This window comes from Ursus maritimus, unplaced genomic scaffold (genome assembly GCF_017311325.1).
Source record: "Ursus maritimus isolate PB19 unplaced genomic scaffold, ASM1731132v1 scaffold_5, whole genome shotgun sequence".
In the NCBI taxonomy this organism is placed as follows: Eukaryota; Metazoa; Chordata; class Mammalia; order Carnivora; family Ursidae; genus Ursus; species Ursus maritimus.
Window position 1 is genome coordinate 55,636,519 of NW_024426663.1, and position 23,818 is coordinate 55,660,336.

General features: G+C 40.3%; 1 pseudogene; it reads right to left on the bottom strand.

Annotated features, from left to right (window-relative positions):
* Positions 1-7,038: 7,038 nt before the first annotated feature.
* On the bottom strand, positions 7,039-7,879 carry LOC121100656 (annotated as a pseudogene).
* Between the last annotated feature and the right edge of the window lie 15,939 nt (positions 7,880-23,818).

Consider the following 23,818-nt stretch of genomic DNA (forward strand, 5'->3'; position numbering starts at 1 on the left):
TTTTCTTTGTTTGTTTTTATACAGACAAGGACCTGAAGTCCAAGAAAGAGAAGCCATTTGCTAAGATAGTGAATTACCTTGAATGCCAGAAGAATGTCAGGAAAAATTATGAAATCTGGGGAAAAAAAATCGCTGGGTATCTTTTAGAATGCTAGGCATCGACTAGTGCATCCTTCCAAGTTATCTGGTTTATCTTTCATTATCTTTGAGCTATTGAAAACTGTAATGTTGTAGAAAACAGAGTAATGCAGACTATTCTTATCTGTAGAAAAGCAATCAAATTTTTGTCTTGAGGAAATGCAGTTGATCACCCCCCTGCCTCCACCCCAAGAAGCTGGATTTCTATCTATTAACAAATACACTTGAGTGTTTCTCCTTGCCTCTTGAGCCAGTTTTTTACGTGTTTCTGGTTCTGTCTTAAATTAATGAGTTAAATAAAAACTTCTGACATGTGTTCATTTTATATCTGTGTGACAGTCATAATTTTACCTTAAAAAATTATTCTTGAACAGGAAGAAGCCAAGATTTTAGTAAGAACAGTCTGTTCCTTCCTTCACCGTGAATAAATGGAGGCCCTATTTATATGGGTTTCGGAGACAGTTAAATAATCACTTATAATATTTTTCTTATGCTTTTAAAAAGACTTTTATTTATTTATTTTTATTTTTTAGAGAGAGTGAGAGCAAGCAGGGGTGGAGAGAGAGAGAGAGGGAGAGAGAGAGAATCTTAAGCAGGTTCCACGCTAGGCATGGAGCCAGTCGCAGGTCTCAATTTCATGACTCTGAGATCATGATCTGAGCTGAAATCAAGAGCAGATGCTTAACTGACTGAGCCACCCAAATCCCCCAATATACTTTTATATGTTTGTAAGACACTTGGACAGTATCTTTAAAAAAAAAACACTTACTGAGATTAATTTCATGTAATCTAAAACTAACCTTTTATTTTTTTGGAAGGTTGGTTATAAAACTATTCTAAAGGGAACAATGTAGTGGCATTTTGTACATTCACAATATTGTACAACTACATCTCTATCTAGTTCTAAAACATTTCTATCACTCCAAAGTAAAATCCCTTATCTGTTAAGCAGTTTCTCCCTATTCTGCCTGCCCTGTAGCCCCTGGCCTCCACCCATCTGCTTTCTGTGTCTGTGCATTTATCTATTCGACATAGTTCATATAAATGTACTCTTCTAGTATGTGACCTTTTGTATCTGGCTTCTTAGTGTAATGTATCGGAGATTTATCCATGTTGTAGCATATATCAGTAATTCATTTCTTTTTATGGCCAAATAATACTACATTGTATGTATATACCATATCTTCTTTATCATTCACCCATTAATGGACATCGGGCCACCCATTAATGGATATTTCCATCTTTCGGCTAATGTGAATAGTGTTGCCATGAACATGCATATACGTCTCACTTGTTGAAGTACGTGTTTTCAGTTCTTTTTGGTTTATATTTAGAAGTGGAATTGTAGCCTCATACGGTAATTCTATGTTTAACATTTGAAGAACTGCTAAATTGTTTTCCACAGAGACTCTACTATTTTACATGCCTACCAGCAACGTACGAGGGTTCCAATTTCTCCAGCTCCTCTCTAACCTTGTTACTTTCCATGTAAAAAATTATTTGCCACCCTAGTAGGTGTGAAGTGGTACCTCATTTTGGTTTTGATTTGCATTTCTCTAATGACTAAGGATGTTTGAATATCTTTTCATGTGCTTGTTAAGCATGTGGTACATCATTTTTTAAATGTTAGGAAAGCTGACCATTGAAAAGAAAAGATGACTCCCATTGTAATACAAGTAATTATCCCCTAGTTTATGTTTCTTATTAAGATTTTGTACATTAAATTTTATCAAATGATTCTATAGAGGAAGTTATCTTTTCTGCCCATAAACTGGAGAGGATTTTCTCCACCCCCTATATGATGCTCTTTCCATGGTGTTTTCATAGACCATGCCTGAACCTTCCACAGCATCCAGCAAGTGTTCTTCAGGAACTCAGAAAAATATTGCCATGGTGATAATATCTGTCCTTGTGAAATACTGCTATGTGAGCCGTTTTATACCCTCAAATCTTGCGTGGGCTTTCAGTTCGTAAGATTTATTTGCTGATTTGCTTTTTAAATGTGGATATACAATACATTTTTAATAATAATGATAACAAGTAGCATTTATTGAACATTTCTTAGATGCCAGACTCTGTACTGGGCATTTTATTTGGATATATCCTTTAGTCTTAATAGAATGTTAGCTCCTTGGGGTGCAATCTTTCATTTCTTGTCTGTTGTTGTAGCCCCAGCATCTAACATGGTACCTGCTTAAGAGCAAGTGTTAAACCAATGTTACTGAATGAATAGACAACCCTTTCAGGTGGTTTCTGTGATTACGTTCATTTCACGAATGAGGAAGCTGAGTCTAAGAAATGTAAATCAATTTTCCCAAGGTCATGCAGATGGGCAGTGGCAGAGCCCGAATCAGAACTCTAGAAGCCTACTCCAGAGTCCACACCACACTGCCTTTTAAGCCATAGCTTTCAGAACAGCACTTTAACCCCTTCCTTCCACATTCTGCCAAGTGGACAGGTAGTTCTGTCAAAGAAGATGAAATTAAATTCATTTCACTTCAAGAAAATATTTGTTAATGGCCATCTCTGTGCCCAGACATTTGTTGGGTATAATGTTGAGAACTGGGAGTTAAGAAAAGGAGATTCTTTTATGGGGTCTGATACTAGCTGGGTGACCTTGAACAAATAATACGCTCTCTCTAGACTTTACTCCTCATGGGTAAAATGGAAAAGTTTGGCTAGATGATCTAAGTGCATTCCAACAATAAAATATGATAACTTTAAGAAATGGCATGGATAAGGCCACCTTGAGTTTGTTTGCTGTTGATGGGGTGGTGGGCAGTGGGCGGTGGGAGGTGTCATTGGTTTATATATCTTAATCTTTGATCTAGAAGGAATGAAGAAGAGGAAAGGACCACAAAGTGATAAATATATGATGACCATGCTAGAGTGTATCATCAAAAGAAAAAATAAAGCAATTATCCAAGTAACAAGGAAGCCTCAGCTCATCTTTAATTGTAAGAAAGGAGATTTACTTCTATCATGGCCCTTATCTTTGAGAAGTATAGTAGCCTGAAGTTATTTAATATTGTATGGTTTCTCAACGTTTTCCTCTCCTTCATGTCCTATAAGTCTGCTGAGAGTAGTTTGGGGATATTTGGAAAAACCAAGGGCTTGGCCAAGATTATACAGTTGTCTAGTGATTCTTGATTTTTTTTCTTTAGTAGCCCAGTCTGTCTTACTCTGGAATTTAAAGAAAATGTCAAAATATTATTTTTTAATTTTGTGAATTTTTCTCTTGAAAACATTTCATTAAAAATACATATGCCTCATCACAGTTTTTACTTATGTTTCTAGGAGCAGGGGATATTGTCTTATAAAACAGATAATAGCAAAACGTCAAAACAATGTTAATTTTTTAAGGAAAAAATCTTACAGGTGAAACATACTTTTAAAGGCTCACTTATTTATATATTAAATTTGGTTGAATGATTATACTTCTTCTTCTGCAGGGTTTAGCCAGCAGTGCACGAACACTCTTTAGGTGCCTGGTGTATACAGAGCAGTATGCTGGATGCCAAAGAAATTAAAATATGATCCTTGCCCTCAACTTTGTAAAAGTTGTTTTGTTTTTTTTTTTTTTTAAAGATTTTATTTATTTATTCGACAGAGATAGAGACAGCCAGCGAGAGAGGGAACACAAGCAGGGGGAGTGGGAGAGAAAGAAGCAGGCTCATAGCGGAAGAGCCTGATGTGGGGCTCGATCCCATAACACCGGGATCACGCCCTGAGCCGAAGGCAGACGGTTAACCGCTGTGCCACCCAGGCGCCCCTCAACTTTGTAAAAGTTGTGAAACCTATACAACCAAGCACAGCATGTGATAGAATATTATGAATGCCTTCAGCTAAATGTAAAGTGTTAAAGGGAATCAAGAAGAAAACCCTTTCAGCTACAGTGGTTGAGAAAAGCTTTATGGAAGAGGGGATGCTGAAACCAAGTCTTGAAGGATGTACATGTTAAGAGTGAAGGTAAGGGAGTTGGGGGAGGGATATTAATAGGTGGAGGGAATAATTTGAACACACGCTCAGAAGGAAGAATATTTGGCATGTATTTGAGGAACTATAAGTAGCTCCATGGGAGTGGAGGAAAGTTATGAGAAGATGAGTAGTGGGAAACAAAGAGAAGAAATGAATTGGAAGTTGTGAACAAGTTTGTACTACCTGATAAAAACTGTTAGAAAGATCCACGCAACATTGGTTTTCCGCATGTGTATCCATGTTCCTTTCCCGTTCCTGCCCCACTCCAAATAAATCAAAAGAATAGACAAATAATTTCTTCATGCAGTAAAAACTGAGTACTTGCTCTGTCCCAGATACTTTGCTAAGAGCGTAATTTTAAAGATAAACTAGATACAGTCCTTGTCCTCAAGTAGGCTACAGACTGGGAGGGGAGACCAACTCTTAGTTAGAAAAGGGATACATATAAAGTACCCATTTTATTTGAAATGGGGCCACCTTGAAAAAGAATGATCTTGGCTGCGATGGGCTGATCGCCTGAGCTCTGTTTTTAGCCCTTGGGAGCAACCTCAGGATGTGTGGCATACCAGAAGAGCAGCTGCATACTATATTCTGAATATGATGAAAGTGGTGCCTCCGTTTTTCCAGACCCACAGCAGTGACTCTCCCTGGGAAGGAGAGCCAAGCTCTTTCTCTCCTGGCTTGTGCCATTGGGCACACTGTTCCATTGAATTTTAGAGGGGAGGTTTTAGAAAGAAGATATGGAGAAGGAAGGGATAAGAGAATAAAATATAGAGTAGTTTAAAAAAAGTGTACAGAATTCAACCACTAGTATCTCTTAGATGCAGCAAGATAATAATAATAATAATAATAATAATAATAATAATAATAATAATAATAGATGATAATTACCGAGTGCTTACTTTGTGCCAGGCACTTTAATGCACATTACCTAATTTAACTCATATAGTAGCCCTAAAAATTTGCTACTACTTCTGTCGCTTTTTACAGATAAGGAAACTGAAGCTTAAAAAGATTAAGTAACTTTCCCCTGTCACATAGGTCGTAAGTGGATATAATGGAAAGTATATTGGGATGGGTTTTATATGTCCTATTTTATAGAAGCCTAGAGAGAAGTGAGTAGTCCATAAGTACAGAGCAGAATGATGTCAGAGCCAAATTTAAAATCCATACCTCAATTGTATAATTTTTGAATAATTTAAAAATTCTTTCATAATAGAAAATTTCAAATATATGTATCAGTCAGCTTCTCTGATGACCTATATGTGACCAGTTTTATTAAACTATATTTCATCTATAAATATGCCATGATGTTTCTCTAAAAGAGAAAATAATAAAAAAATAATCAGAATACCATTACAACACCTAAAATTAATAATGATTCTTTAATACCATCAACTAGCTTGTCTGATTTGAATGTGAATTTCTAATTGTTTCATATGTGTCCTAATTTTTCCTTAGATTTATTTGCTTGAATCAGGAGCTGCATAAGGTACACACATTACAATACATTGATATACCTTAAGTTTCTTTTAATCTATAGCATTCTTTCTACCTTTTAAGTTTTCTTGTAATTTAAATTGTTGAAAAAACCTGGTGGTTTGTTCTACAGAGTTTCCTGCAATTTTGATTTTGTTGATTATATCACTGTGGTGTAGTTTAAGATGTTCTTCTGTATATCCTATATTGGTAGTTAAGTCTAGAGGCTTGATCAGAATCAAATTTGATATATACTTTTTTTGCAAAACTACTTCATAAATGATGATGTATCATCGGGAGGCACATGATTTTTGATTATCTGATTTATTGTGATGTTAGAAGTCAGTTGATGCTTAATGCATTAATTTATTTAGGGTTGCAAGGCCTTCCAATTCCAGCCATGATAGAGATCAGGAAGAGAATTTATTTCTCACCTTAAATGACCAGAAAACCCAACAAGATATATAAAACAATATTATAGACATTGGACAACAGGTATCATACGATTGTGATCTCTAAAGGAAGGGCTCTCTAATGTCTGGCATCTAATGAAAATTTACAGGACATGCAAAGAAACAGGATCATACATTGATAACATGGATAAAATTCCATTAATAGAAACAGAATCCAGAGATGAGAGCATAGAATTAGTCCACAAAGATATTAAAAACAGCTATTATAAATATGCTTCAGTAAAGAAAATATTTGAGATGAGAAGTATGTTGGATGGGATTAATAGATTAGACACAGTAGAAGAACAGATTAAATACTTGAAGGCATAACAATAGAAGCTATACAAAATAAAGCACAGAGAAAAAAGACCGAAAAAAAGCAAAGTAAAACAATGAATAGCGTATCAGAAGCTGTGGGACAGTATCATGTAATTGGAGCTGGAGAAGGGCAGTGTCACCAGAAAAATATTTGAAGGAATAATGGCGCCTTGAAAGGATCTGGAGACCTCTTTTTCTGTCGTGATGAAAGATAAAATTGCTTCTCAGCAGATAAAGAATGGTTACATCATGAATGGGCAGAAAGCTCTAATCTAGAGGACCTTTTTCAAGTACATGATGACCTTCTACATGATAGGTTGTGTTGCCTTCCTTTTGGACCTTAATGGAAAAATTGTGATGTTTATCTTTTATCTTCCTCTTTTTTTTTTCCATCCTTAAGTCTCTCTGATTCACTTACTCCATTTTTTTTTTAATGTTTGGGTGCAGTATATTTTATTGATGGTACATGACAAGGTAGGGCTCCTCAAGCCCCTCCCCTTCTTCAGGGTGTTTGGGATGGAAACTGGGTAGAGGTTGGGAGATTCTCAGTGTGTTAGGGGATAAATTGGAGCAAGAACTCCCCAGCAGCTGAGGGCCTCTCTCTTCCTCTTTTTCTCACTGAGGCTGGTGGTCTGGGGACTCTTACTCCATGTGGAGCGTAAGGTCCACCACCTGGTTGCTGTAGTCAAAATCACTGTTATACCAGGAAATGAGCTTGACAGATTAAGTCATTGAGAGTAATGCCAGTTCCAGCATCAAAGATGAACAAGTGGGTGTCACTGTTAAAGTTGCAGGAGACAACCTGGTCCTTGGTGTAGCCCAGGATGCCCTTGGGGGGCCCTCCAATGCTTGCTTCACCACCTTCTTGATGTCATCGTATTTGGCAGCTTCATCCAGGTGGCAGGTCAGATCCATGACTAACACGGTGAGGATGGGACATGTAAGGCCATGCCAGTGAGCTTCGCATTCAGTTCATAGATGACCTTTGTTCCAGGCTCCACAGCACCACTAGAAGCAGGAATGATGTTCTGGGTAGCCCCTCGGATATCATACCACAGCTTCCCAGAGGAACCATCCATGGGCTTCTGGGTAACATTGATAGCTTGGACTGTGGTCATGAGTTCCTCCATGATGCCAGAGTTGTCATGGCTGACCTTGGCCAGAGGAGCCAAGCAGTTGGTGGTGCAGGAGACACTGCTGATGATCTTGAGGGTGTTATTATACTTCTCATGGTTTACGCCCATCATAGACATGGGGGCATCAGCAGAAGGGGCAGAGATGATAACCCTCTTAGCCTCATCCTTCAAGTGAGCCCAAGCCTTCTCCATGGTGGTGAAGACCCCAGTGGACTCCACAACATACTCAGAACCAGCATCACCCCATTTGATGTTGGTGGGATCTCACTCCTGGAAGATGGAGACAGGCTTTCCATTGATAATAAGTTTTCTGTTCTCAGCCTTGACTGTGCCATTAAATTTGCTGTGGGTGGAATCATACCGGAACATGTAGACCATGTAGTTGATGACAATGAGTGGGTCGTTGATGGTGACAATACCCACTTTGCCAGAGTTAAAATTAGCCCTGGTGACCAGGCACCCAATACAGTCAAATCCCTTTACTCCAGCCTCCACCGTTGTGTCTCAGGAACGTGGCTGGCACTACGCCAGAAGATGTGGCTGTCTATTGAATGGGGTGGAGCAGAGAGCCTCTCTTATCTACTCTTAAAGTGATTCCTTTCACTTCCCACTGAATACTCCCAAAGTGTCCCTGGCTAACTAAAGAAGTCCTGCAACCATTTCCTCAGCTGCCACCTGGGTTCTAGGATCCTTTCATTTATCCACGCATTTACCCCCAGCCTCCTGTAATGAAATTTTGACCCACTTTGGTCCAGTCAGTTCATATTAGAGGTTAATTCTGATAACCAATCCTCGTGGGTTCCAATAATTTCATGTACAACATTAATAAGTTAGTATTCACATTCAAAGGGCCATCCAAAGATACTTTGCTATTTATTGATTTAAGGTTCAGCTCAAATACAATTTTTTATTCAACAGTAATTTCATACACTGAGTCATCCTGTGTTAGGTGCTAGGGCAGAATGAGTAAGACCTAGCTTCTGTCCTCTGGAGTCTCTCAGACCTGAAAGACAGATTTACAAACAAATACAAATTGACATCACATAAATACAGTAAAGGAGATGTGAACAAGAGTTCTGAGCACTCACTGGGAAACCGCTGGCATAACCTCCGGCACTCAAGAAAAGAGACTTTTGTGATGGCTGTAAAGGAGAAAATAGGGGTAAAACAGTTTGAGAAGGCGAAGGAAATGTGTGGCAAAGGAAACATGATCAAAGGCACAGAGATAATGAACAATATTAGTGGCTGTTTATTAAGTCTTTACTGTATGTCAGGCACAAAGCCAGGTGCTTTGCATACACTTATATCACTTGACTCTCACAAAAACCTTTGAAAAAAAAAAAGATTCCTTTATTTGAGAGAGGTGGGGGAGAGACAGATGGAAATAATCTTCAAGTGGACTCCCCAGTGAGTTTGGAGCCAGGCACCAGGCTTGATCCCAGGACCCATGAGATCATGACCTGAGCCAAAACCAAGTCAGACACCTAACTGACTGAGCCACTCAGGCACCCCTCAAACACTTAATATTTACATTTCACATGCAGTTATAATTATGTTCTTTCCTTATTTCCCTCTTTTCACCACTAGGCAACAAAGTCTTAAAGGGCTTGTTCACAGTGTCCTTTTCATTTAGTGAATGTGTTGTACTCTGAATGAATGAGTGAAACTAAAGGAGTATCTATGGTGGTGGGAGGTTCAGGCACTGAGCTTTGCAATTCTATGTCAAAGAAGTTATGGCTGCCTTGGAGAAACTGGAAAGTCTCAGATTAACTTGAGGCCATACCTATGTGCCAGTTGATGAATCCTACAACCCTAGCTTTTGCCCTTCAGGTTTCAGTGAGCATGACACCATTATGGGATGAGCCAGTTGGGCTTCCCTCTAAAACTTACAGGAAAATTTGAACTAAGTCACCAATATTATGAGCTCAAATGCAGAGACAGAGCAGCACTCCCAGTAGTTCTTGTGGAATTCTGGGTGTTGTGGCTCCCTTGACTGGGATCCATTTGGTGTTCAGCATTTAGCTATAAATAAGTCTTGAGCCCTCATGGCTGGTCTGGGCTGGGGAGCCGAGGAAGGCAGAGCAGCTGGAGAGGCCTAGAGATGTTAGCCAAGAATGTGGTAACTAGGAAGGCAGGAATCCAGGCTTATTTGGATGCCTTATTCTGTAGACATGCAGCCTAATTACGGTCTTTGGCCAGTTTTGTCTGTGGAAGAAATTGAGCTTTCCTCTTCATAAGTCTTCCTCTCTCAAATTCCTAGTCCTGGGGAGAGCATACCTAAACCTGTTTCATCCCCACCCTGCACAATGGAGTCAACAAATCTCCTGATGTAGAGTCAGGAGGAATGGGTGCAAATTCTGACTACCCGTTAGTAACTGTGACTTTAGGCAAGTGATGTAGCTTCTTCTATCATAAAATGGAGCTTTACCTCCTTCATGCCGTTCCACATAGTTGTTGAGAGAATGAAATGAGATAATAGGGTTGAAAGTGTTTCCGTGAGTTATCAAGCTCCGTGTAATTTTAAGGGAAGAGGAGGATGTAGTTTCCTGAGGGGCATTTAGACTGGGGGATCCAGATTAAGTAAACCCTTCTTTTTTTTTTTTTTTTTTTAAGATTTTATTTATTTATTTGACAGAGGTAGAGACAGCCAGCGAGAGAGGGAACACAAGCAGGGGGAGTGGGAGAGGAAGAAGAAGGCTTCCAGCAGAGGAGCCTGATGTGGGGCTCGATCCTAGAACGCCGATATCACGCCCTGAGCCGAAGGCAGAAGCTCAACGACTGAGCTACCCAGGCGCCCTAGTAAACCCTTCTTTCTAAACTGCCCAGTGTGCCACAAGGTGGCAGCAGGATCCTGTCTTTGCTCCTGTCTTTAGCATAGGGGGAAAAAATAGGCATCCATAGGCATTTGGATGCTGCTTTGCTCTGCTCTGTAAAGGTGAACAGGATTTATTCCTTTACTACTGTCTATATTTCTCACTCCGCAGTGGAATCCTTCAACTCCACATTAAATAATTTCTCAAAGGACTCACATTTTTAAATCCGGATCCCAGGGCACTTCCCCCACTGTGGAAGTTAATCCAGCCCTGGCAGGTCTTGGTTAATGGTTGCAAATCTATTTGGAGCTTTGGGCTTTCTTACAACTCGTGCCCTCTGGGGATTTCACTGCTATAGACTCCAAGTTCCCTTTTGTTTTCTTGAATCAGAGTTCTAGTGGCCCTGGAAAACTAGCTAATCCAACTTCTCATCACAGAAGAGGAAACTGAGGCACAGAGAAGGGAAATAATTTGTTCATGATTAAACAATTAGTTCATTCAAGAGTTAGGACTTTAATCCAGCTTTCTTGTTGTGGGTTCAGTCCCTTTGCAAATGTGAATATTTTCAAGGTGTTTTGGGAGGCTTGAAGCGGCTTTGTTTCTCCCACTGGTGAGAATTTTGAGGGCTTTCTGAGGCAGAGGGAAACAGGAGACCTCTCTAGCATCTACTCCAAAAAATCTTTTGAGGCAGCTTTGCCAGAAGCACCTCATTAGGAATCACCAAGTCTCTGAAAGGTAGGCATTAGAAACTCTCAGGGGTGCATGCTAGGACTGTAGCAGATAATGTGTCAGGAGAGGGAAAGAATCCATTTAAAGGACACATTTCATTACATGGGCTTTTGCATGAGGGTTGCCTTCCCAATTATATTCTTCTCAGAGGCAGTGTTCAAATGAGACCATTCTCAGTTTACTGCAGCTGATGGCAAAAGAAGGTGGAAATGAGGGAAGCCAACTTTAAACATTTGCGATCTTGTGCAGGGCTTCTCTGTACAAGTGAATCCATATAAAGGTGGCAGAGAATAAAAGAATGTGACTTGATGGTGTGACAGATATTGGTTCAAAGCCTGGCCTAGTTACTTACCTTTATAGGTAATTATCATAAGTCTCAGTTTTCTTTTTTTTTTTTAAGATTTTTTTTAATTTATTTATTCGACAGAGATAGAGACAGCCAGCGAGAGAGGGAACACAAGCAGGGGGAGTGGGAGAGGAAGAAGCAGGCTCACAGCGGAGGAGCCCGATGTGGGGCTCGATCCCATAACGCCGGGATCACGCCCTGAGCCGAAGGCAGACGCCTAACCGCTGTGCCACCCAGGCGCCCCAAGTCTCAGTTTTCTTATCTATAAAATGGGCATAATGATGTCTACCTTATTATCTATATAACCTTGGACAGGTTATTTAGCCTTTGTGTACCTTGATTATATTGTCTGTAAAATGAGAATAATAGTAAAATGAGAAGTCCCTTTTCACAGGTTGTATAATGATTAACGTTATTACGTAGAATCATGCATGGCACATAGTAAACAGTTGGAAAGTATTAGCTGTTGTTGTTATTGTTACTACCACCATGCAGGGTTATTGTGATTCTTAAATGGGACAGTGTATGTAAAGCTTTTAAATGAGAATAAGCACTCATTAAAGTGGTATTTATTTTTATTTATGTAATAATCACAGTGATGTGAGTAGTATTCACAGTAAATGAACCTGCTTACTTATAATCTAGGTAAAAGAGTATTATTTTGTCCTTTTTAAAATGTTTATTCTTACTCTGTCATTTGAGGATAATTCTTGGCTTTTTGAATTATGATTCATCTTCTTTTTAGTAATCTAAAGACAACAGCAGTGATTAGCATTTTTGAGCCCCCACTTTGTGCCAGACCCAGTGCTTTATGTACACTGTCTCAGAAGGATTCGTAACTTGTTTTTTGTGTCTGCACAGCTAGCAAATGATAGAACTGGGATTTGAACCCAGATAGTCCTATTCCAGAGTATGCTTTCTTGACTCTTTCTATTCTGTCTGCCTTAAAAAATGTTTACCAGGAGGGGATTCCATTTCTTAGCAGTAGAATTCTACTCTCCCAGAGCCAAAAGATAATGAAAAATTCATCATGGATTTATAATGCATATCAGGCATAGTAAAAATGTTTATAACCTTTGACCTAACATATCCTCTTTTAGGAATCTGTCATAAAGAAATAATCCAAAATACAGTCCAAGTTTTATCACAGTGTCATTTTATCACAGTGCATTTATAATACGGAAAACTTTGAGGAAATCTAAACATGTAACTACAGAAATGATTAATAAAAATATTGTATATCTACTTGATGAATTATTATGCAGTTTTTAGTAATTGTAAATATGATGCTATTTGGAATTAATTAATTAATTTTTGGTGAAAAGAAAGTCGGGCTATTTTTTTTCTAGGGCCTTCCTTTCTTTTCTTTTTCAAGATTTTACTTTTAAGTAATCCAAAGTGGAACTTGAACTCACAACCCCCGAAATCAAGAGTTGCATGCTTTACTGACTGAGCCAGCTGGTGCTCCAGGGCCTTCCTTTCTAACGGCATGGTTTTCCTTGGTCGACTAATATATATGACTTTCTTGTGTGGTTCTTCTTGAACTTGCAAGGAAGTTTTCCAACACTCAAAGGCCCTCAACCTATTTTGTTCTAGATTCTGAAGTAGGTGACATGGGCTACCACTTTCTCTGAGACAGGTCTGGGTTCTGGTCGCAGTGAGTTCCATGTTGTGGAGCTAGGGTCTTTGAAGACCATTGACCATGGCCAATCCCTTCCTCTTGGTGTACAAAGGTAAAAGGGTCAGAGTGGGGTGCCTGGTCTAGGCTGATAGAGAAAGTGGAGAGCTGGTATTTACCGTGGGGGGCAGCCTCGAGCCATAAATCCTTATCTCCCCCACAGACCACCTGTAAGCCTGGGCGGGACACAGGGACACTCCTGTTCCTGTCTTGTTGACAGTGACTATCAGCTGGGATTTAGCTAAGGCCGAAACACTTTGTTGTGGCTTTTCCATGTGGCTTGAGCTTCCTCACAGCTGGGTGGATGGATTTCGAGAACAGTGTCCTATACTCTTGGAGGAGCTGGGACTCCCTGCCTGGTGCCATTCTGAAGATGTCTTATGAAGCCACCCGATGCCCCTCAGGGTGAATCTGGAAGGCTTTGGGAAGGCTGAAAATGATCTGTCTCCTTCTTTCTCTGCTCTGCAGGATTTTCTGGAGGGCTTTCCTGAGTGTGGACTGCATAGGGTGCTGTTGCTCACAACTGCCCTTACATCCAGGAGACAGTCTTATTTCAGGGCCCTAATTTCATTAGATGAGACCTGTAGAATGTGGGAGCATAGCTGTCATTCTGTTGATCAGGAAATTGAGCCAGAAAGGGCCTGTCATATATTCTGTGAAGGTCCAACCATGCACTCTATGACTAGATATGGTTAGAAAAGCAACAGAGAGGTTTCTTCTAGAGTTGTTATGTTGATTATTCTAGATAATGCCCTTAAGACAATTCACACAGTGACTGGCTTGGTGCGGTGGTTAAAAGTGTCAGTTGCAGTAGGTAGGCGGGCCTTCCTGTGATGATGTGAGCCAGTAAGATGCCTGTGTGATCCTGTTTGGAAATGTGTAAGAAAACAAAAACTGTATGTGAACTCACGAGGAGATAAATAATACATATTTTCTTGGTTACTAATCTTCTATTTCTTCACTCTGGCAAGATTTATAAGACAAAGGGATATATGTATATATATATAGATATATATCTCATATATCTATATCTATATATAAATTTAAAAAAATTATTTATTTGAGAGAGAGAGGCAGAGGAAAAGGGAGAAGACCCCAGGACCCTGAGCTCATGACCTGAGCTGAAAGCAGACTGCTTACCGACTGGCCACCCAGGTGGCCATCAATCCTGTTATATATTATGATTTGAGGAATTTGGGTAATTTCTGAGGGTTGGTTTTCTCTAGCTGATAAAAAGTCTCTCGGTAATCTTATCTTTACTCATCAAGTAGATTTGGCCCTGTGCTGGTCACTCAGTGAGAGTCGAGATATAAAGGCCTGAGTCTGTGGGTGAGGTGCTCACAGTTTTGTTGGGGACAGGCTGGTGGCCTGGAAGCATGTACTGTGTGTAGAAATGGAGAGGGGGTGGGCATCAGGAATAGATGACTTTGTGTACATGTGCTGAGTGGGCCCAAGGACTGGAGACACAGTGTGAGTCGGGGCTGCCAAGGACAGGCTCTCTAAGGAAGGTGAGTCTTGGACTAGACCTTGAAGGAAATTATGCATCAAAACTGGTTGCTTTCCAGACCAGAGGAAGAGATGATGGGCAAAGGCCCAGGGACTGCAGTGACCATATGTTGTGGACAAAATAAATGACTGTCTTAACTGGAGTGGAAGGGCCACCTTGGGAAGGGCAAGGGGTGAGCTTTGCTTTTGTTTTTTAAAAATACAGATGATTAAAACACACATAGTGTAGATCATTAAAATCACATAGTTGCCAATCATCTTGTTCTGGCTTTCTTGCCCAGACTCAAGGATAGTGAATTTTATTTTTAGTTATCTTTTTCTTGATCATTTTTAGGAGTGTGTGATTGTAGTGGTGCTGTGCCAAGAAGGTAGGAGGACAAAAAGGAATAACAGGATAGAAGGAAGCTTTTTCATTATGTTAGGAGGAAGCTGTAAGGGAATGCTTTTGGTCAATTAATTGGTGGTTCTATGAGCACCAGGGTGGGAGTCACCTAGAACAAACATATTCATGAGAAGTGTCAACGCTTAAGGACTGACGAGCAAATATGTCATCCCTAGAATTTTAGAAAATGAAAAATGATAGAATGATACTCAGATAATGATAGAGTGATAATCATTTTCTCTTAGAAAATGAAGAATGCTAATCTGTTGTAAAGCCCTTCATGATCCCTTGTAAAGGCTATGAGCTGACTTGTCTGAATCAAGATACCAGTAGCTTCAGTTCCTTTGTAGTAGAGACTTCTGGTGTTCACCCATATCTGGTTTTCTTCTTCTAGGCGCACTACTGAGTTGTATTTTCCCATTTCTTGCATTTAGGTAGGCACATAAGAATATTTCTGGCCAATGAGCTGTGAGCAGAAGTAGTGTGTATGTCACTTGTAGGCCAAAGTATTTAACTGCTGGTGTGAGACTCTTCAGCTCCTCCTATCCTTGCCTTAGTAACTGAAAGGGTTGTGTATTCCGGATGGTATAATTACAACATGGCAGAGCCTCAATATTTTGGGTCCCTGAGTAATTTATGTATAGCAGACCCCTCCCCCGCCTAGTCCCAGGCCCGGCCCTGAGAGATTGGGTGTTGTTTATTACCACAGCATGCACTAGCCTATCCTGACGAAATAACCATTCCCGCTCACTTCTCTTATTATTCTTCTCTCCATTCTTGGGACTTGGAAGATGCACATATTCACTCCCAGGGAGTGGGGTGAATGAGTTGTACGGGTATATTTGGGAGGGAGTGAGGAAGAGGGTGGATTTAGCTGGCAGTAGTGATTATAGAATTGCTTTTGGTGTGTGTCATGAGGGATAAGAGATAAACTGAGAGATCTGTTGTTCATCATCTCTGTAGGTATTATGGTCCCCTGAGAAGGCTTTGAGTGGTGACTGAGCAGAAAGGAAACTGTTCTGGAAAGCTTGACAGTTAAATCTGTGGTCAGCTTTAAAGGCTGAAGTTTCAAGGGCTCTGAGGCTGATTGTTCATAGAATTTCTTTGAAGACTCACTATGTAGGAAGAAGTCAGCTCATGCAACTTCATTTCATAGGAAGCCTCTGTGTGAATATGAGAATCCTCAACCATTAATCACTGTCAGTTCAGTTAGAGAATACATATTGTCTTAATGTAACTTATTCCAAAAATACTTCTGACCAGCCTGCTTGTTTAATTCTGCTACTGACTAGGTTTGTGGTGGATAGCAAGTCCCTTTCCCCTAGAGCCTCAGTCCTATTCCAGTCCGGAGATTCTGAAGTTCTGAGAGGGGAGAATGAGAATGTTCCCAGTTTGTGGGTTGAAAATTCTAGGGCGGGAGAGGGAAGAGAGTTAATTCTGATCCATGTTTAACACTTGTGGAGGTTATTCTTGTCCCTTCCCCCATAGGATGGTGATAGTGCAGTGTGCATGTGAAATTGCTTTCAAGCTTCCTCCCTGGAGGCTGTCAGGGCCTTGAGGTCAATAACCTGGTTTCATTTGTCTCTGCCTCTCATGTATCTGCCATAGCTCTTCCTACAGGGTAGATGCTTAGTAAAGTTAGCTGACTTGAATTGGAGTAAATACTTTGTGGACTTTTTTTTTTTTTCCCAAAGATTTAATTAATTAATTTATTTGACAGATAGAGAGAACACAAGCAGGGGAGAAGCAGACAGAGGCCGAAGGAGAAGCAGATTCCCCGCTGAGCAGGGAGCCTGATGCGGGGCTTGATCCCAGGACCCTGGGATCATGACCTGAGCCGAAGGCAGCCACTTCACCGACTGAGCCACCCAGGCTCCCCTGGAGTAAATACTTTGCGTTTCTTAAAAAATTTTTTTTACCGGGTCCCCCAGCTGGTGCAGTCTGTTAAGCATCTGATTCTTGGTTTCAGCTTAGGTTGTGATCTGGGGGTCTCAAGAGCAAGCCCTGTGTTGCGCATTGAGATCAAGTCTGCTTAAGATACTCTCTCCATCTTCCTCTGCCCCTCTTCCCTGTGCACTTTCTCAAAGCAATCAATCAATCTTAATTTTTTTTTTACAGCTTTATTGTGGTATGTCAAATACAATAAACTGCACATTTTAAAGTGTATAATTTGTGAAGTTTTGACATGGGTATGTACTTATGAAGCCATTACCACATTAAAGATAATTAACATATCCATTACTCCCAGAAGTTTTCTCATGTCCCTATGTAATATCACTCTTAAATCCTCCCACCACTGTCTTTAGACAACCACAGATTTGCTTTCTGTCCCTAGAGATTAATTTGCATTCTCTAGAATTCTATATAAGTGACATGTGCAGTATGTACTTCATTTTCTTTGGAGGAGGGGTGTCTGGCCTCTTTCACTCAGCATAATTATTTTGAGAGGCATCTCAAAAAATGTTGTAGTCTGTATCTATAGCTCATTCTGTTTTATTCCTCAGTAGTATTTCATTAAATAAATATACTATGGTATATTTATTCATTTGCCTGTTGATGAACCTTGGCTTGCTGTGGTTTTTGGCTATTATACATAAAGCTGTTATGAACATTCATGTACAAGTCTTTGTGTGGGCATATGCTTTTATTTCAAGCGGGTAAACACCTAGGAGTAGAGTAACTGGATCAAATGGTAGGTGTCTTTTTAACTTGTAAGAACATGTCAAACTGTTTTGTAAAGTGGTTGTGTTATTTCTGATCCCATCAGAATATTATGAGGATTCAATTCTTCCATATCCTCGCCAACTTTTGGTGTGTGTCAGTCTTTTTAATTTTAGCCATTCTAGGAAGATGTGTAGTAGTTAGTATCTTGTGGTTTTCATTTAGATTTCCCTAGTGACTATTGCTTCTTGGCCTTTTGGCTAAGATCAAGTGTAGGTTTCCCTGGTGACTAGTGAGCCTGAGCGTCTTTTCATGTGCTTATTTGCCATCTGTATGCCTTTTTTGGTTTAATGTCTTTTCAGTTATTTGCCCATTTAAAAAATTGGGTTGTTTTCTTGTTGAGTTTTGAGAGTTCTTTATATATTTTGGACACAAGTCCTTTTTTTAAAAAAATATTTATTTGAGACAGAGAGAGAGAGAGTGCACACACACACACAAGTCGAGGTGGGGCAGGGGCAGAGGGAGGAACAGACTCCCAGGTGAGCAGGGAGCCCAGTTCGGGGCTTGATCCCAGGACCCTGAGCCAACCAGGTGCCCCTTGGACACAAGTCCTATATCAGATACATGCTTTGCAAATGTTTTGTCCCTGTTTGGCTTGTCTTTTTAGTCTCTTATCAGTGTCTTTCAAGAGCAGAAGTTTTAAATTTTGATGAAGTCCATTTTATCAATTTCCTCTTTAAAGGACTATACTTTTGGTGTTATATCTGAGAAATCTTTGTGTAAGCCAAGGTTGCAGTGTTTTTTGCCCTGTGTTTTCTTCTGTAAGTTTTATAACTTTTTTTCCCCTTGTTTAATTGCACTTTGCTTTATTGTGCTTCATAGTGCATTTTCAAGCAAGTCTGTTGGTTTTTTCTTTTATTCTTTTTTCTTAGTTTTATGACTTTAAATTTACATATAGGTTTATGAACGACTTGAGTTTTTGTATTGTATGAGGTGTGAATGAAACCCCCCCTTTTTTTTCATATGGATATCCGGTTGTTCCAGCCATTTGTTGAAGAATATATATAATTTTTAAGATTAAAAAAAATCTCTTTGCCCAGATAATTCCATTTTATGGATAAGAAAACAGGCTTGGAGAGGTGAAGTGACTTGTGCAAGGCCACATAACTCATTTGTGTTAGATGCAGGCCTCAAACTCATGTCTTCTAATTCCCAGTCCATTAATTTGTTCGCTATGTCATCTTTTTGTTTTACCCTTTTCAAGTACCTTGTTCTTGAGTATTATCTTTCTGCCTAGGTTTTAGAAGGAAGAACTGAGGCCTAAGAGAGGACCATCACTTTAGAGACCATATTGTGAGGTCTCACACCTCTTGGACCTCATCCTCTTTTATTCTCCCCTCACTCCTACTGCTTCAGTCTCCCTGCTATTCCTTGAATCCACCAGGCTCACTCCTACCTCAAGGCCCTTGAACTTACTGTACCTCCTCCCTAGACCCTCTTCTCTCAGCTGTCCTCATGTCTTATTTCCTTACCTCCTTCAAGTCTTGGTTCAACTGTCACCTCAGGGAAACCCACCTGAACCACACATTTAAAATTGCAAGCCCTGGGGTGCCCCTGGGTGGCTCAGTCAGTTAAGCGTCTGCCTTCGGCTCAGGTCATGATCCCAGGGTCCTGGGATCGAGTCCCGCATTGGGCTCCCTGCTCAGTGGGGAGTCTGCTTCTCCCTCTGCCTGCTGCTCTGCTTACTTGTGCTCTCTCTATCTCTCTGTCAAATAAATAAATAAAATCTTGAAAAAAATAAAATTGTGAGCCCTTCCTCCAACCATCCACATCCCCCTTCCCCACAGTATTCTGTAGTCAGTTTGTGAAGTCAGGTCCCATGGGGTGACAAGAGACTTCCTGTCAGAACGATACCAAGGCTGTGGTTGAGTGAAGCTGGAGAGTATTTTTCTACATGACCAGGATTGAGGAAGGATGTTGAAAGCAATTTGAAATCATCTCATGTTTTTCTCTGATCATCTTTAAGAACTTAAGAGTTTTCTGTAGATTTTCAGCCTAACTCTGATCTGTGGGCTGGGTCTGATACATGTAAATTTATAGAAGAGGAGTCTCCTCAGGGCTTATATCGGTGTCAGAGATTTTAATATTGCTGCTATTTCTTTAGTCCCTTTTTGGGCCAGCCACTGTACATACATTATCTTCAGTTCTTACAGTGGTCCTGCAGGGCAGGGATTACTCTCCCTCTCATGGATATAACTTTAGGGCCACAGATGTTAATGAAGCTTGCCTGTGTTCACACAGCTAGTATCTGGTAGGGCCAAGATTCAAGTCCAAGGCTGGATGGCTCAAAACCTGAGCTTTTCCCATTAGGGTTGGGTAATATGTTTCCCTTTCCTGCCCATCTCTCCCCACCTACAAACAATATCGTGAAGTAAGTATGGAACATGGATACAGACGGAATGCTGTTCCAGTGTCATCTCTACATCTCCTCCAGAAAGGAGGACAGCGGGAATCCCTTTTCAAAGATGGCAGAACTGAGGCACAGAAGGGTTCACATGCTTAGGGCTACAAAATAAGCCCGTGGAAGAATTGAGATGAAAGTCCCGGGACTCCTGGCTTCCAGGGACATTGTTTTACAATCCATGTCCCACCAACACCAGAGGGAATTTTATTGTAGGTCTGAATGTATGAGCAAGTGGATGTATCTTGTGGCCTTTCAGAGGGACGAGTAAACACCTGAGATCTTTGAGCTCTTTCCCTCGGTTGCTCTGTGGAGGAATTGAGGTTCCTTTACACAATGCTGCAGGTCTAGGTTCTACTGACTTGTAAGATATATCCCAGATTAGCTCTACCAAGCTAGATGCCTTGCATTTTTGTAAGACTCCGAAATTAGACGTAATACCTGTTTCTGAGAGCTCCTGGTTGAAGCTCTTCCAGGAGCAACTCTGAAATCTTTCTTTTTTTTTTTTTTAAAGTTTGTTGATTTTCCTTTATTATTTATTTATTTATTTATTTATTTATTTATTAAATGTTTTTTTATTACATTATGTTAGTCACCATACAGTACATCCCTGGTTTCTGATGCAAGGTTTGATGATTCATTAAGCAACTCTGAAATCTTGGTTTTGTACTTCTTTTCTGAATTCCCAGAAATCAGAGAGGTGGGGTGTTCTTTGGAAGACATATGGGTAAGGAGGTTTTGTCTGAAAATTTTCAGGAAGTGTCCCATAGTTACAACGGCCATTATTTAGCTTACGTATGTCTTTTTCTAGGAGTCTGTGGTGCTACTGCTGAAGTTCTTCATCAGTTTGGGATGCCTGAGAGCATGCTTCTTCTGCATAGTAAGATGAGTGGATACCATTTGGACCCCCACTTCCCTGGAAGATTTGCAGCTGAACAGAGAGACAGGGCCTAATGGTACAGCAGACAGAGCTGTGGGTCAGTGTCAGCCAGGGATGCTGGGCTTGAGCTACAGCTTTGCAAATTTCCCAATTTGTATAGTGTTGGTCAGTGATCATGTGCTTCCTGGGTTTCCTAGGGGAACTAGGGAACTGGATTCTGATGAGAAGGCATAGTCCCACTCTGCCTTTTTCTGAACACTTCACGATGTTGTAATTGGCGATTTACAGTCCCCCCTCAAACAGTGCATTCCTCAAGAGCAAGGATTTAGTCTTACTGTTCTCATCATCTCCAGTGTCTAGCAGGGAACTTGGCGCTACTAAGTAAATGATAATTGAATGATGAATGAAGGAGGATGGGATTTTAGATTAAATAGATGAGGATTTACCACTGTGTAACTTTAGGCAACTTGCTTAACTAACACTTCCTCACTTGTAAACTGAAGTAACATTATCTACCCACAAGAATGTTTTAGGATTAAGTGAGTTAATGAGTGGAGAAACAAGATGAGTGACAGATGGTCCTTTGGACTCTGTGATTCAGTAACACAGCTTAGAACACGGAATCATGAAACAGTTAAGGGTATAACCAGCCTCATGTCTCCCTGGCTAAATCCTAATCATCCTTTAGATCTCAGTTTAAAAATTATTTTTTCCAGGAAGATTTCTTTATCTTCTTTCTGTCCCCATTCTCCCCAGATGACATTAGTTTCTTCTGCTAAATGCCTTCATAATATTGTATTTTTTTCTGTTACAGTATTTGCTATGATTTACTTTTTATTTTTTTAAAAGATTTTATTTATTTATTTGACAGAGAGAGAGACGGCCAGAGAGAGAGGGAACACAGCAAGGGGAGTGGGAGAGGAAGAAGCAGGCTTGCAGCAAAGTAGGGAGCCTGATGTGGGGCTTGATCCCAGGACCCTGGGATCACGCCCTGAGCGAAAGGCAGACGCTTAACAACTGAGCCACCCAGGCACCCCATGATTTACTTTTTAAAAAAGTATCATCTCAATATTACTCAGCCATCAAAAAGAAAGAAATCTTGCCATTTGCAATGACATGGATGGAACGAGAGGGTATTACACTGAGCAAAATAAGTCAATCAGAGAAAGAAATATCATATGATTTCACTTAAGTATGGAATTTAAGAAGCAAAACAGATGAACATAGGGCAAGGAAAGGAAAAATAAAATAAGATGAAAACAGGGAGGCAAACCATAAGAGACTCTTAACTATAAGAAACAGAGTTGCTGGAGGGGAGGGAGCCGGGAGGATGGGGTAACAGGGTGATGGACATTAAGGAGGGCATGTGATGGAATGAGCACTGGGTGTCGTATGCAACTGATGAATCACTAAATTCTATCACTGAAACTAATAATACGCTCTATGTTAACCGACTTGAATTTAAATAAAAAATTAAAAAAAAAAGTATCATCTCTGATAGACTGCCACAAAGGCAGGGAATTATGTCAGTCTTGCTCACTGTTATATTTACTGACGTAGTAGAAGCTTGTTAAATATTTATTGAATGAGTAATGCGTTTTGTAGAGGAGGAGCCTGGAGCTTAGGAAGGATAAGTGATTTGCGCAAACCTTGAGGTAGACCCTTGCCTCTTGACTTCTTGTACCACAGCTTCCTCATAGTCAAGCACTTTGGATTCTTAGGTTTTTTTGTTTTGTTTTGTGTGTTTGCTTTTTGTTTGTTTAATCTTTTTCTCTCCCATTTAAGAAAACATTATAAAAATAATACATGTTTCTTGTAGAATATTTAGAAAATGTAGATGAGCACATAGGCAAAAAGAATGGGAGAGGAAGAGAGGTTAGAAGGCAAGATGAGACAAGGAAGAAAGAAGTAGAGAGAGACCACCCAAGAGTCCTGTCACCTGGGCATAAACACCGTTAACAGTTTGGAATCTTTCAGACGTTTTTCTAGGTGCTGTGCATATGACACCCACACACATGTTCGTCTTTGTTTTTAAATTGAGAAACTTCACGGGAAGTAGAAAGGTGTGAAACTTGAATTACCAGGAGATGGCTGTCTTGTAACAGTGTCTGGGAGTCAAGGACTCCTCCTGTAGAAAACCAGAAGGCATCTTCTGGGATCCCAGGATGAGGAAGACTGCCTCCAAATCAATAACTCAATAACTTTTGTTTTTAGGTTCTATGTTACCTTAATGGAGAAGAATAATTTGACTCACTGGAAAAGACAAAATTCTGTCCTGCCTTGGTCTTTTATAGAGAGTCTGTTTTTTTTCTTCTGATAGAGTCATAATGGGGCCTACTCTCCAGGAGGCTGGTTGCCCTGGAAGACTGGCCTTTGATTTCTCAAATGTGTTTGCTCGAAGAACCTGTCAGCTTAGTTAATTGGAAGGTAATAGAGCATTTTCTTTCAGTCCTAGAATCTGCCCAGTTAGCTGACTCTTACTGGCGTAACTGTTATTGGCAAATAACGTTTGAGCCACGAGTAAGTATACTTTACCCTTGAGCCTCCCCTGGAACCAAGGTATATGTTTGTATTTGTCTTCTTGCTGTTGCATATTTCTGAGCACTGGCTATTACAGTTCATATGGAAGTTCGGCATTCTGCTTCTTCAGGTACTGAGTCCAGGGAGTACAGGCCCCATATACCATTCAGATCCACACACCACTTCCAAGCAAAGATTTGTTATCCTCAGATTTATTCTGTTTCTACAGCTTACAGATATTAATTGATTCCCCACTTTGTGCCGGATGCTATAATTGACACGAGCTACTACTGTGAATAAGAGCAGTCCCTACCTTCAGAGAGCTCATGTCCTGTGGAGCA